The sequence below is a fragment of the Anas platyrhynchos genome, chromosome 2, assembly GCF_047663525.1.
Source record: "Anas platyrhynchos isolate ZD024472 breed Pekin duck chromosome 2, IASCAAS_PekinDuck_T2T, whole genome shotgun sequence".
Taxonomy (NCBI): Eukaryota; Metazoa; Chordata; class Aves; order Anseriformes; family Anatidae; genus Anas; species Anas platyrhynchos.
In genome coordinates, this window is record NC_092588.1 from 16,289,766 (window position 1) to 16,301,515 (window position 11,750).

The following is an 11,750-nucleotide window of genomic DNA, read 5'->3' on the forward strand; positions in this document are numbered from 1 at the left end:
TAGAGGTTGGATTCGATGATCTTGAGGTCTCTTCCAACCTAGAAATTCTGTGATATATATATGTACAATTAAGATATAAAGGGAAATTGCATATGAATGATAAAGACAAAATAATGATCCTTTGTAAAAAAGAAACAACAAAACAAACAAAAACAACAACAACAAAGTTGCACCAAGTAATTCTCAGAGGCAGCAGGAAAAAACTCCCATTAAAAATGTTATACCATTTTTGGCCAAAAAAATAAAAATCAGTCAACTGCTGACTCACCTCAAAGTCACCCATCCATTTTTCTTGTGGAAGACTAGCCCTGCTGACCTTAGGATTCCAGAGTAACTTCTAAGGCAAATATAAAAACAGACAAAAGGTATAGAAAACTAGGAAGTGTGTATAATGATTTAAACCATATTATCACTAAAAGACTGTTTTTTTCTGTAAAAATTTAGACTGCAAATGTATCATTGTTATACTATAAATGCTAATATTGTAACTGAATTAATAGTGACTTTTTGATTTGCTTATTAAAACTTTAATTAGACTAACTTTAAATTTGAGTTTTACACATAAGGTATGTTTCTTAGTACACACTAATTGAATAAAGCGCAACACTTAAAATGGTTGAATATATCTACTCTTAAACGATATTTTTTTCCTATTTTTAATGTTATTTTATTCAAAATCAAACTATAATGCCTGTGGTATATTTTTTCATCTTTTTCAATTAAAACATTAAGCATATTTTAGAAAATAACTTGAATTTTTTTAGTGTAGTAGACAGAAAGTAATTGTTCGGGCTAGATCTATAAGGAGAGATTTATTAAACAAATAGTTCCTCTAGGGTTTACCTGAATACACTGAGATCCTTGCATTCACATAATTCCTACCTGGCTGTAGGAGCCCAAGGCCCTGTGGTCATAAAAATAATCATGTTGAAATACTCTAGGCATCGATAATTCTATTCCTGGGCAGTTACACACATATAGAAGTATCTAGGATTATAAATGCATGGATACAGAATCTTTAGGAAGAACAGCCCAAGAAGTCAAGGAGGGGGAGTTGTTCTTGATGTGAAGGAGCAACAGCAATTGAGGCTGGGATGGATGATGAGCAAGTTGAGTGTTCATGGGTCAAAATTAGCAAAAAGACCAACCTGAGTGCCATGGTGGTGGGAGTCTGCTACAGACTGTCTGTCCAGAAAGAAGCAGATGAGAACTGGAAGAAGGTTTATGTTAACAGATCCTGATCCTCATGCAAGAAATTGAACCCCCTTGAAACTTGGTGGCACAACAACATAGTAGGACATAATAAATCCAGGAGGTTTTTGGGGTCCATTGATGGTACCTTCCTAACACAGGTAATCAAGAAGACAGTCAGGAGAGACACTCTTCAGGACTTTATAAATAAGGAAGAATTAATTGGAGATGTGAGGACCAGGGGCAACCTTGGCTCTAGTGAATGTGAGATGGGGGAGTTCTGGATACCAAGAGGTAGAAGCCAGAAAAAAAAAAAAAAAATAGGATAATGTCTTTGGACTTCAGAAGAGAAAACTAGCCTGTTGAGGGGAAAATCCCATGGTAATCAGTTCTGGAGAGAACACACATCCAGGAGAACTGGATGACTTTCAAGGATCACCTTCTCCATACTCAGGAATGGTTCATCTTGATGAGAAACAAGTCAAGAAAGGGTGGCAGAAGACCTGCAAGGATAAATAAGAAGCTCCTGGTAAAAATCAAATATCAAAAGGAAGGATAAAAGAAGTAGAAGAAGGGACAGGTGGCATGGGAGCAATACAGAAATACTGAGCCTGCATGGATGTATCTAGGAAAAACAAAGCCCATCTGGAGCTGAAGCTCGCAACGAACTTATAGAGATCATTTCCAAACATATGAAAGACAAGGAGACAGACTGGTTAGCATGTACTCATGAATGGAATATCACGCTGGACCAACCCGGTAGTTTTTACAGTTAGATGGCTGGCTCAGTAGCTGAGGGAAATTGTTTATGACTTCAGTAAGTCTTTCAGGACTGACTTCCATCATGTCTTTGTAGACAAGCTAATGAAATAAAGGCTAGATATATGGTTAGTGAGGTCAATGGAAAATCAGATCTTCCAGGCTCAAATAATGTGGACAGCAGCAAAAAGTGCAGCTGGGGGCCAGTCTCTAGTGTTGTACCCCAAGAGTCCAGGCTTGGGCCAATACAGTTTGACATCCCAATATTCAATATGGGCAAGAAAGAAGATCCTCTCAGTCTCACTTCTGTGCATAGTGAAATTATGGAGATTATGCTGGGAGTTGCTGAAAAACATAAGGACAACACAATCATTCATAACAGCCAACATGAGTTCCAAAGGGGAAGGTCACGTTTACCAAACTTGATTTCATTTTACGAGATCACCCAGGTAGTTGACCACAGGAAGACAGTTGATGTAATCTTTCTGGATTTCAGAAAAGCTTTTAATACTGTACAAAATAAACAGAATAGAGTTAGATAAAAGCATAATAAGATGGGTGAACAATTGGCTGACTGTTTAGGCCCAGATGTTTCTTGTAAATGAGGTTATACCAGGATGGCGACCCATCACTAGTGGGGTTCCCCAGGGCTCCATTTTAGGACCAGTCCTCTTCAATGTTTTCTTAAAAAACATTTGGAGGTATGACTTGAAGGTTTTTTGAGCAAGTTTGTGGATGATACCAAATTAGGTGGAGCTGTTGACTCCATCAAGGGTGGTGAGGTCTTGCAGAGAGACCTAAACAAGTTAGAGAGCTGGGCAATCACCAACAATATGAAGTCTAACAGGAGCAAGTGCTGTATTCTGTACTCATGAAGGGGCAACCCTAGTTATACAAACAAACTGAGGAATGAGAGGCTGGAGAGTAGCCCTGCAAAAAGGGATCTGGGGGTTTTGATCGACAACAAGCTGAACATGAGCCAGCAGTGTGCCTAGAAAGCCAGAAGGGCCAACTATTTCCTGGGGTACATCAGGCACAGCATTGCTAGCTGATCAAGGGAAGTGACTGTCCCACTCTCCTCTGCACTGCTGTGGCTTCACCTTGAGTACTGTGTGCAGTTTTGGGCACCACAGTATAAGAAAGATATAAAACTGTTAGAAAATGTCCAAAGGAGGGCGATAAAGACGGTGAAGGTTCTGGAGGGGAAGACGTATGAAGAGTGGCTGAAGTCACTTGGGTTGTTCAGCCCAGAGAAGAGGAGACTGAGGGGAGACCTCATCACAGTCTACAGCTTCCTTACGAAGGGAAGTGGAGGGGCAGGTTCTGATGACTATCTCTGGTGACCAGCGATAGGACCTGAGGAAATAGCTTGAAGCTGCAACAGGGGTGGTTCAGGCTGGATATGAGGAAAAGGTTCTTCACTGAGAGGGTGGTCGGGCACTGGAACAGGCTCTGCAGGGAAGTGGTCATGACACCAAGCCAGATGGAGCTCAAGAATCATTTGGATAATGCTCTTAGACACATGGTCTGATTTTGGGGGTCCTTTGGGACCTAAGAGTTGGACTCAGTGATCCTGGTGGGTCCCTTCCAACTCAGCGTATTCTATGATTCTGTGATTCTATGATCTTGGTTAATGACCTGGGTAATGAGACAGAGAACACCTTCAGCAAATCTCTAGATAATACAAGACTGGTATAAGTGACTGACACAACAGATGGTCAAGCCAACTTTCTGAGGAAGCTTGACAGGCTGCAGAAATGAGCTGACAAGAACTTCATGAAATTCAACAAAAAGGGGAGCCAAGTCCTGTGCCTAAGGAGGAATAAACCCATACACTAGTACACACTGGGGTGCAGCTGTCTGGAAAGAAGCTTTGTAGAAAAGGAGCTGGTGGTTCTGGTGAACAACAGGCTGACCATGAGACAACAGTTTGCCCTTGAAGCAAAAACAACATGATGGTGTACTTCCCCTCCCTCCCTTCCTTCCTCACTTTCCCACTCCTTTCCCACCCCCCATCATATAATCCAGCCTAAGCAGATAGCCATCAAGGGCAGTTGTGATGAATGTGTCTGATTATGATTGATTCAGGGGAGACAGAAGATGAATATATTAGGGCTAATTTGAGCAATAAACATCTTGCCACCTACCTCACACGATCCCCTCCCAAACCACAGAGCTGGCCAAATCTGGAAAAAAAAAATCTGTATGCAAACATGACCATAAATTAACCATTTTACACCATAAACAGTGAGTAGTGCAAGAGCCCTTTGAGCTTTCCTGACAGTGTTCTAACACACTGTTATGGTGCTTTGTAATCACACCTTATAATCTATGCTAAGTAGCAAAAAGGATTTGCATAATGCATATAATCCTTTAGACATAAACTGTTGACCAAGTCTGGGCCTAGGAGTGGATTCAGCTGCACCTAGACTCCTTCTAGGCTCCTTACTTCCTTAGTACCAGGAATTTAGAAAGCAAGGGATACACTTTGAAGCTTGTGACCCAATTGGAGGGTTTCCTTAATATAATGTTGCCTAAACCAGTTCCTTTTGCAGTTTCTATGTAGCATATAACCTCTTTAATTATGTCTTTGAGTAATATATAGGATCTTTTATACAGTGTGTAATTTAATGTATCTTCCAATTATAACCAGTTGTACCTTGCCATCATCAATTTTTTTTTTTTTATTTCATATTTATTTATAACATGAGTTTTGTTATCAATAAATCATAGTGCTGTTTCTCTCTTCTGAGTTAAGTGCATATCATTTTCTACCCATGACAAACAGTCAACAGCCTCCTGGGCTGCACTAGGCAGAACATTGTCAGCAGGTAGAGGGTCTTTCCCCTCTGCTTAACCCTGGTGAGACGTATCTGGGTGTTGTGTCCAGTGCTGGGCATCCCAGGATAAGAGAGACTTGAACATACTGGACAGAGTCCAGAGAAGGGCCACATTGATGTTTAGGGGACTGGGGTATATGAAATAAAGGAAAGACTAGAAGAACTGGCACCTTTCAATCTGGAGAAGAGAAGGCTCAGTGGAATTTTATCCATATGTGTAAATATTTGATAGAGGGAACTAATGAAGCTAATGAAGATGAAACCAGACTCTTCTCATTGGTGCTCAATGACAGCATAAGAGGTAATGGACAAAACTGAAAATATAGAAAATTCTGTTTAAACATAAGCAAATATATAGACACTGTGTAGGTAACTGATCAATGGAATAGGTTTGCCCAGAGAGGTTGTGGATTCTCCTTTCTTGGAGATATTCAAAATCCAGCTGGGATTATACCCGAGTCCCTTGCACTTTGGTGGTTGAAGTAGTCAACCTCCAGAGGCTTCCATTCTCAACTGTTCTGTGACTCTTAATGCACAGAGAAAAAAAAAAAAAAAAAAAAAAAAAAAAAAAAAAAAAAAAAAAAAGAGTTCTTCTACCACTTTTGTAATTTGTACTTTGTATTTTTATTATATAAACTCTTACACAGGCAATATCCGTAATATTTTTCTCACTATTTCAAAAATTCAGAACTTTACCAGGGTTATCAGAAGCTTAAGTTTAATTCTGTCTTCTTTTAAGCTTTTAAAACATACTCATTTATACTTCATGACAGTATCCTTGGACAGGATTACGGAATACTCTGATGTGCTGTTTCCTTTAAATCTTTTGCAGACACTCTTTAACTTCCACATGTAATTAAAACCTAGTAAGGATGCTAGCAGCTATAGAATCCTCACAGGAAAATTACATGCAAGATTAAATGCTGTCAATGTACATTTATTACTTTCCTTGTAAGCCCATGTAGGATCAGTTCAGGATGAACTGTATCCCATGGGAGGGACCTCATGTTGGAGCAGTGGAGACAAAGCATTACAGACTGTCCACAACCTCCGTTCCCCTGCACTACTCAGGGAGAGGAGGTAGAAGAAGGTGGATGGAGGGAAGGTGTTTATAGTTTGTTTTCTTTGTCTCTCACTTCTCTAGCTTGTAAGTAATAGGTAATAAGTTATATTAATCTCCCTGTGTTGAGTCTGTTTTGCCTGTGACAATAATTGTTATGATCTCCCTGTCTTTATCTCAACCCTTAAGCCCTTTTCATCATATTTTCTCCCCTTTTCCCTTTGAGGAGGTAGAGTGAGAGAGTGGTTGTGGTGGACCTCAGCTGCCCAGCTGGGTAAAACCACCACAGGAACTCAAGATCTATAAAAAAACTGTCTCAACTGTGACAACATCCCATTTTCACACTTCTTTCCCTTTAGCATTTTCCAACCAAAATAGTGGATCTTTGAAATAAAATCTAGTTACCAACAGGACAGGAGCAAATGAATTTTGGGGTGGTGAGTTGTGAAAATATTGAAGAGATAGAAGGCAAAATAGTTTCAGAGGGGCATATTAAGGCTGTCCTTCATTTACTTAGATCACTGTTACTTTGATTTATGTAGTATAATTTGAAACATTCTGAACAATATCTCACATTTAGTAAAATAGGTAGAAAAAGAAAATAAATAAAAAATAAATAAAAAGAAAATTAAAAAAATAAAATGGGAAAAAAAAGGAAGACTCTAATTTGATGCAACCCAAACCACAATAAGATAGTATTAAAGTAGAAAAGTATACTATAAGTTCTATTGTGTAAAATGAAAAAGATGAGTCTCATCCTTGAGGCCTCATGTTCTTATACTGCATTCTTTCTTCTTATCAGGATAAAGATTTTTATTTTTAGAAAAAATTGATTTTATCTGTATGTTTTATTTCAATATGTGTATATGATATAGTGCTCCTGTAAGTGTTTTACTGATACCATTATTTCATGGCAGATTAAGTGAGATTCAGTTCCAAATTTAAACATCTATATTTTTCTATCTGAACGTAGGTGTCCCCATATGACCTGAGAAATACTCATCTTAGAATAGGCACCTATATTTGCTCAACCAAATTGCACTCCAGGATCTATTGACTGTCCTGATTAGATTTCCATTGACATAATGGAGACATATAGCTCACATGTGAATAACTAATTTAGCAGATTGGAGATAAAACATCCAAAAAACATGGGATGAATGCCTCCTGTGTGGATGCAAATAGTGCTTTCATCATTTCTCCATTTCTGAGTTTTTAGTAAGACTTTGTACTAGGCATAAAAAACTGTCAAACTGAAACTTATTTTACTGGAAACTTTGTGTTTGTGTTTGTTTTAAACTTGATCTCATACTCATATTCTGAATTTAGATAGCAATATTTCCTACTTTTTTGTTTGTTTGTTTGTTTTGAACTTGGAGATCTTAGGGATATGGTTTAGTGGGGACTGTTAGCGTTAGGTCAGAGGTTGGACTCGATGATCTTGAGGTCTCTTCCAACCTAGAAATTTTGTGTGTGATTCTGTGTGTGATTTGTATCTTTCTAAATACAGCCTGGGAAACATATTTTCTTGATATAGTTGTTTCTTCAGTCCAGTTTATTTTTGTTGCACTTCCATTACAGAAGATTCACTATGTTCTTCCCCTGGAAAAAATAAACTCCTACTGTCTATATAACTACCTCTTGCCTGAAAGCAGAAGCAAATGATCTAGCCAGGTTAGGCATGGGGGGAAGGAAGAATCTCTTTTATTTATCCATAAATCAGACTAAACTTTTATATACAATTATTCTGTATCTTTAATACAAAAGACTGTTTTGCAACAATTCAGCTATGCAAATCTAACAAGAGCCAGTTGGGTGAGAAGTAGGTTGCTACTTGTATTATCAAAGAGGTGGAGAGAGAAAAACCTTTCTTAAAGTAAATGGATTTCAATTTGAGAGTGAGATTAGTTACTGAAAAGTCCTGGGCAGAGTTACGAACAGGAGTGGCAAATGGATACCATCATTAAAAGGCTTCAACATATAATTCCGATACCCAGCCACTCGCCAGGTGATCGGCTCTAAGGCAGTCATGTTCTGCAGCAGAATGGGGGATCGTGGTGGGCAGGTAGTTATCTGCATCAAGGCCACTTGAGGCAGCTGAAGGAGCCAGCAGGATCTGGCAGCCTTCATGAGGGCAGCTGACAAGGCTTCAGCGGAGCCAGAAGCCCCCCCCCCCACCATACAAAGGCAGCCCCTAGGGAGTGTGGTGAATAGGGTGGGCAAACAAAGTGTGGTGCATCAGTCAGGGTGTGGCACAGTACTTGGCATGGCAGCTGGTCCAGCAGTTCATGAAGGGAGAGCGGAGTATCCTTCCCCACTTAGGAGACCAGCTCACCTACCAGCTACCTCCCGGACAGCAAATCCAGCCATGGTCTCGACCAGGCAGCAAGCACACACCAAAGTGCTTGCCAAAAATACTGTGACAACCCAGACTGAGTGCCTGCCCAAAGATGTGGCTGTTTAGGTCTCTGGCTTCAGGGAGTGGCTGAGCCTGTTGCTACCAATGGAGGCTGACAGAGATACTGCCTGCATGAGGTACAAGCGGGTGGAAGACCTGATCAGCCTGGTGGCAGAGCTCAGGGAGGAGGTAGAGAGATTAAACTGTCAGAGAGATTAGACTGTCAGGGAGAGTGAGCAGGAGTTAGACCAATGGAGTCACTCCCTGCCATGCCTGAGGGAAAGGCACCAGGGCAACATATCCCAAATAGTTGTGGACCCCCTGCTCTGTTGCTGTAAGGCAGAGGGAGGAGACCTGAGAGATGGAGAGGAATGGAAACAGGTCCCAGGTCTCTTCTTGGTGTCACAGGAGAGCCCCCTCCCTACCTGCCTTGCCTTCCCAGGTGCCCTTACACAATAGGTGTGAGGCCCTGGAGCTTGAAGGACAGGGTGATGAGGATGTGGGGCAAAGTCCACCCAGGATGCTGTCTAGGGCAAGGAAGTCAATTCCACACCTCAAGACTTCCTCCAACAAGAAGGAAAGAAGGGTAATGGTCATAGGCAACTCCCTTCTAAGGGGAACAGAGGGCCCCATACATTGGCTGGACCCTACCCATAGGGAAGTCTGCTGCCTACCTGGGGCCCAGGTCAGGACATTCCTGGGAAACTTCCTGACCTTGTTCGTCCCTATTATTATCCCTTAGTGATAATTCAGGCTGGCAGTGATGAAATTGTTGACAGAAGCCTGAAGGCTATCAAAAGGGACTTCAGGGGATTGGGGATCTGTTATAGACCGCCAAACCAGGATGAAGAGATGGAAGAGGTGTTCCATAAGAAGCTGGTGGAAGTCTCTTAATCACCAGCACTTGTCCTCATGGTAGACTTTAACTTCCCAGATAAATGCTGGAAATACAATACAGCCCTGAGGAAGCAGTCTAGAAGGTTCTTGGAGTGCATGTAAGACAGCTTCTGGACTCAGCTGCTTAGTGAGCCTATCAAAGGGGGTACCCCACTAGACGTTGTTCATGAACTGAGAAGGACTGGTGGGAGATGTAGTAGTGAGTTGTCTTGGGCAAAGTGACCATGACATGGTAGAGTTCTCTATTCTTGGTGAAGTCAGGAGGGGGGTCAGTAAAACTGCTAAATTGGACTTCCAGAGGGCAGACTTTGAATTGTTCAGGACATTGGTAGGGAGGGTCCCTTGGGAGTGACTCCTGAAGGAAGAGGGATCCAGGAAGGCTGGACGCTCCACAAGAAGGAAGTTTTAGAGACACAGGAGCAGGCTGTCCCCATGTGCCGTAAGATGGGCTGGTGGGGAAGAAGACTGGCATGGCTGAACAGAGAACTTTTGCTGAGTGTCCAAGAGAAAGAGAGTTTATGTCTGGTGGAAAAAGGGGCAGGCAACTCAGGGAGAGTACAAGGAAGTTGACAACATATGCAGAGAAGAAAACGGCAAGGCCAAAGCCTAGTATGAGCTCAACCTGGACACTATGGTGAAGGATGACAAAAAATGTTTTTATAAATATGTTAACACCAAGAGAAGGGCCAAAGAGAAACTCATTTCTTTACCGGACACAGAAGGGAACATCAGTACTGAGGATAAGGAAAAGGCTTAATGACTTCTTTAGTAGATGTCTTTTCCTTCTTTACTAGTATTCTTTGTTAGCCAGACCACTTATCCTCAGGGTACTCAGCCTCCTGACCTGAAAGGCAGGCATATGGAGCAGAACTCCCCACCCCCCCACAGTTTAGGTGGAAACAGTTATAGACCTGTTGCTCCACCTGGACTGCCACAAGTCCATGGGGCCAGATGGTGCTTAGGGAGTTGGCGGACATGATTGCTAGGCCACTTTCCATCATCTGTCAGCAGTCATGGTAATCCAGAGAGGTTCCAGATGACTGGAGACTTGCTAATGTGACACCAATCTATAAGAAGGGTCATAAGGAGGACCCGAGGAACTACAGGCCTGACCTCAGTGCCAGGAAAGGTGATGAAGCAGGTCACCTTTAATGCAATCACATAAAATATGTGAGACAAATAGGGGATCAGGCCCAGTCAGCATGGGTTCATGAAAGGCAAGTCCTGCCTGATGAACCACATCTACATCTATGACCAGTTGACCCACCTGGTGTATGAGCAAAAGGCTGTTGATGTAGTCTACTTAGACTTCAGCAAGGCATTTGACATGGTCTTCCACAGTGTTCTTCTGGAGAAGCTGGCAGCCCATGGCTTGGACAGGTACACTCTTTGCTCACTTAAAAACTAGGTGGATGGCCGGGCCCAGAGAGTAGTAGTGAATGGAGAGCTGGTGACTGGTCACCAGTGGTGTTCCCCAGGGGTTAGTGTTCATAGAATCATAGAATCATTAAGGTTGAAAAGTCATTCAAGATCATCTCGTCCAACCATCACCCTCCTACCAATGTCACCCACTGAACTAAGCACCAGATCCGACCCTTCCTTAAACATCCCCAAAAGGACCATGCGAGCCAGGTAGGAGTCGAACCTACAATCTTCTGATCCGTAGTCAGATGCGTTATCCATTGCGCCACTGGCCCTGACGTTGGGGCCTATCCTTTTTAATATCTTTATTGTTGATTTGGATGAGTGAATTGATTTTCAGTCAATTCCTCCTCAGTAAGTTTGCAGATGACATCAAGTTGGGGGGGAAATGTCAATCTGCAGGAGGGTAGAATGGCCCTGCAGAAGGACCTGGACAGGATGGGATGGTGGACAGAGGCCAATGGGATGAGGTTCAACATTGATAAGTGCCAGGTCCCGTATTTTGGTCACAACAACCCCATGCAACACTACAAGCTTAGGGGAGAGTGGCTAGAAAGCTGTGCAGAAGAAAAGGACCTGGGGGAACTGATTGATGCTCACCTGATCATGATCCAGCAGTGTGCCCAGGTGTTCAAGCAGGCCAATGGCATCCTAGCTTCTATCAGGAATAGTGTAGCCAGAAAAAAACAGGTACATGATCGTCCCCTGTACTTTGTTCTGGCGAGCCTGCACCTAAAGTATGTGTTCAGTTTTGGGCCCCTCAGTACGAGAAGTACGCTGAGGCCGTGGAGCATGTCCAGAGAAGGGCTATGAAGCTGGTAAAGGGTCTGGAATACAAGTCCTAAGTGGAACAGAAGAGAGACCTAGGGTTGTTTAGTCTGGAGAAGAGGAGGCTCAAGGGAGACCTTATTGCTCTCTACAACTAACTGAAAGGAAGTTGTGGGGAGCTGGGGGCTATCCTCTTCTCACAGATAACTAGCAGTAGGACTAGAGGAATGGCCTCAAGTTGTGCCAAGGGAGATTTAGGTTGGAAATTAGGAGACATTTCTTCTCATGATGCTTGGACCAGATGATCTTGGAGGTCATCTTTCCAACCTTAATAATTCTATGATTCTATGATATTACTGCATTCTGGTGGATTGCTAAAAAGATTCAGTAACAACCTTTACATTGAGTCAAAGTT

At 42.2% G+C, this 11,750-nt stretch overlaps 1 non-coding gene across 1 annotated transcript; it reads right to left on the reverse strand.

The window, feature by feature from the left end:
* Positions 1 to 10,769: 10,769 nt before the first annotated feature.
* Positions 10,770 to 10,842, reverse strand: TRNAR-ACG (transfer RNA arginine (anticodon ACG)). Its single transcript has one exon. It is a non-coding gene; the product is annotated as a tRNA-Arg (tRNA).
* Between the last annotated feature and the right edge of the window lie 908 nt (positions 10,843 to 11,750).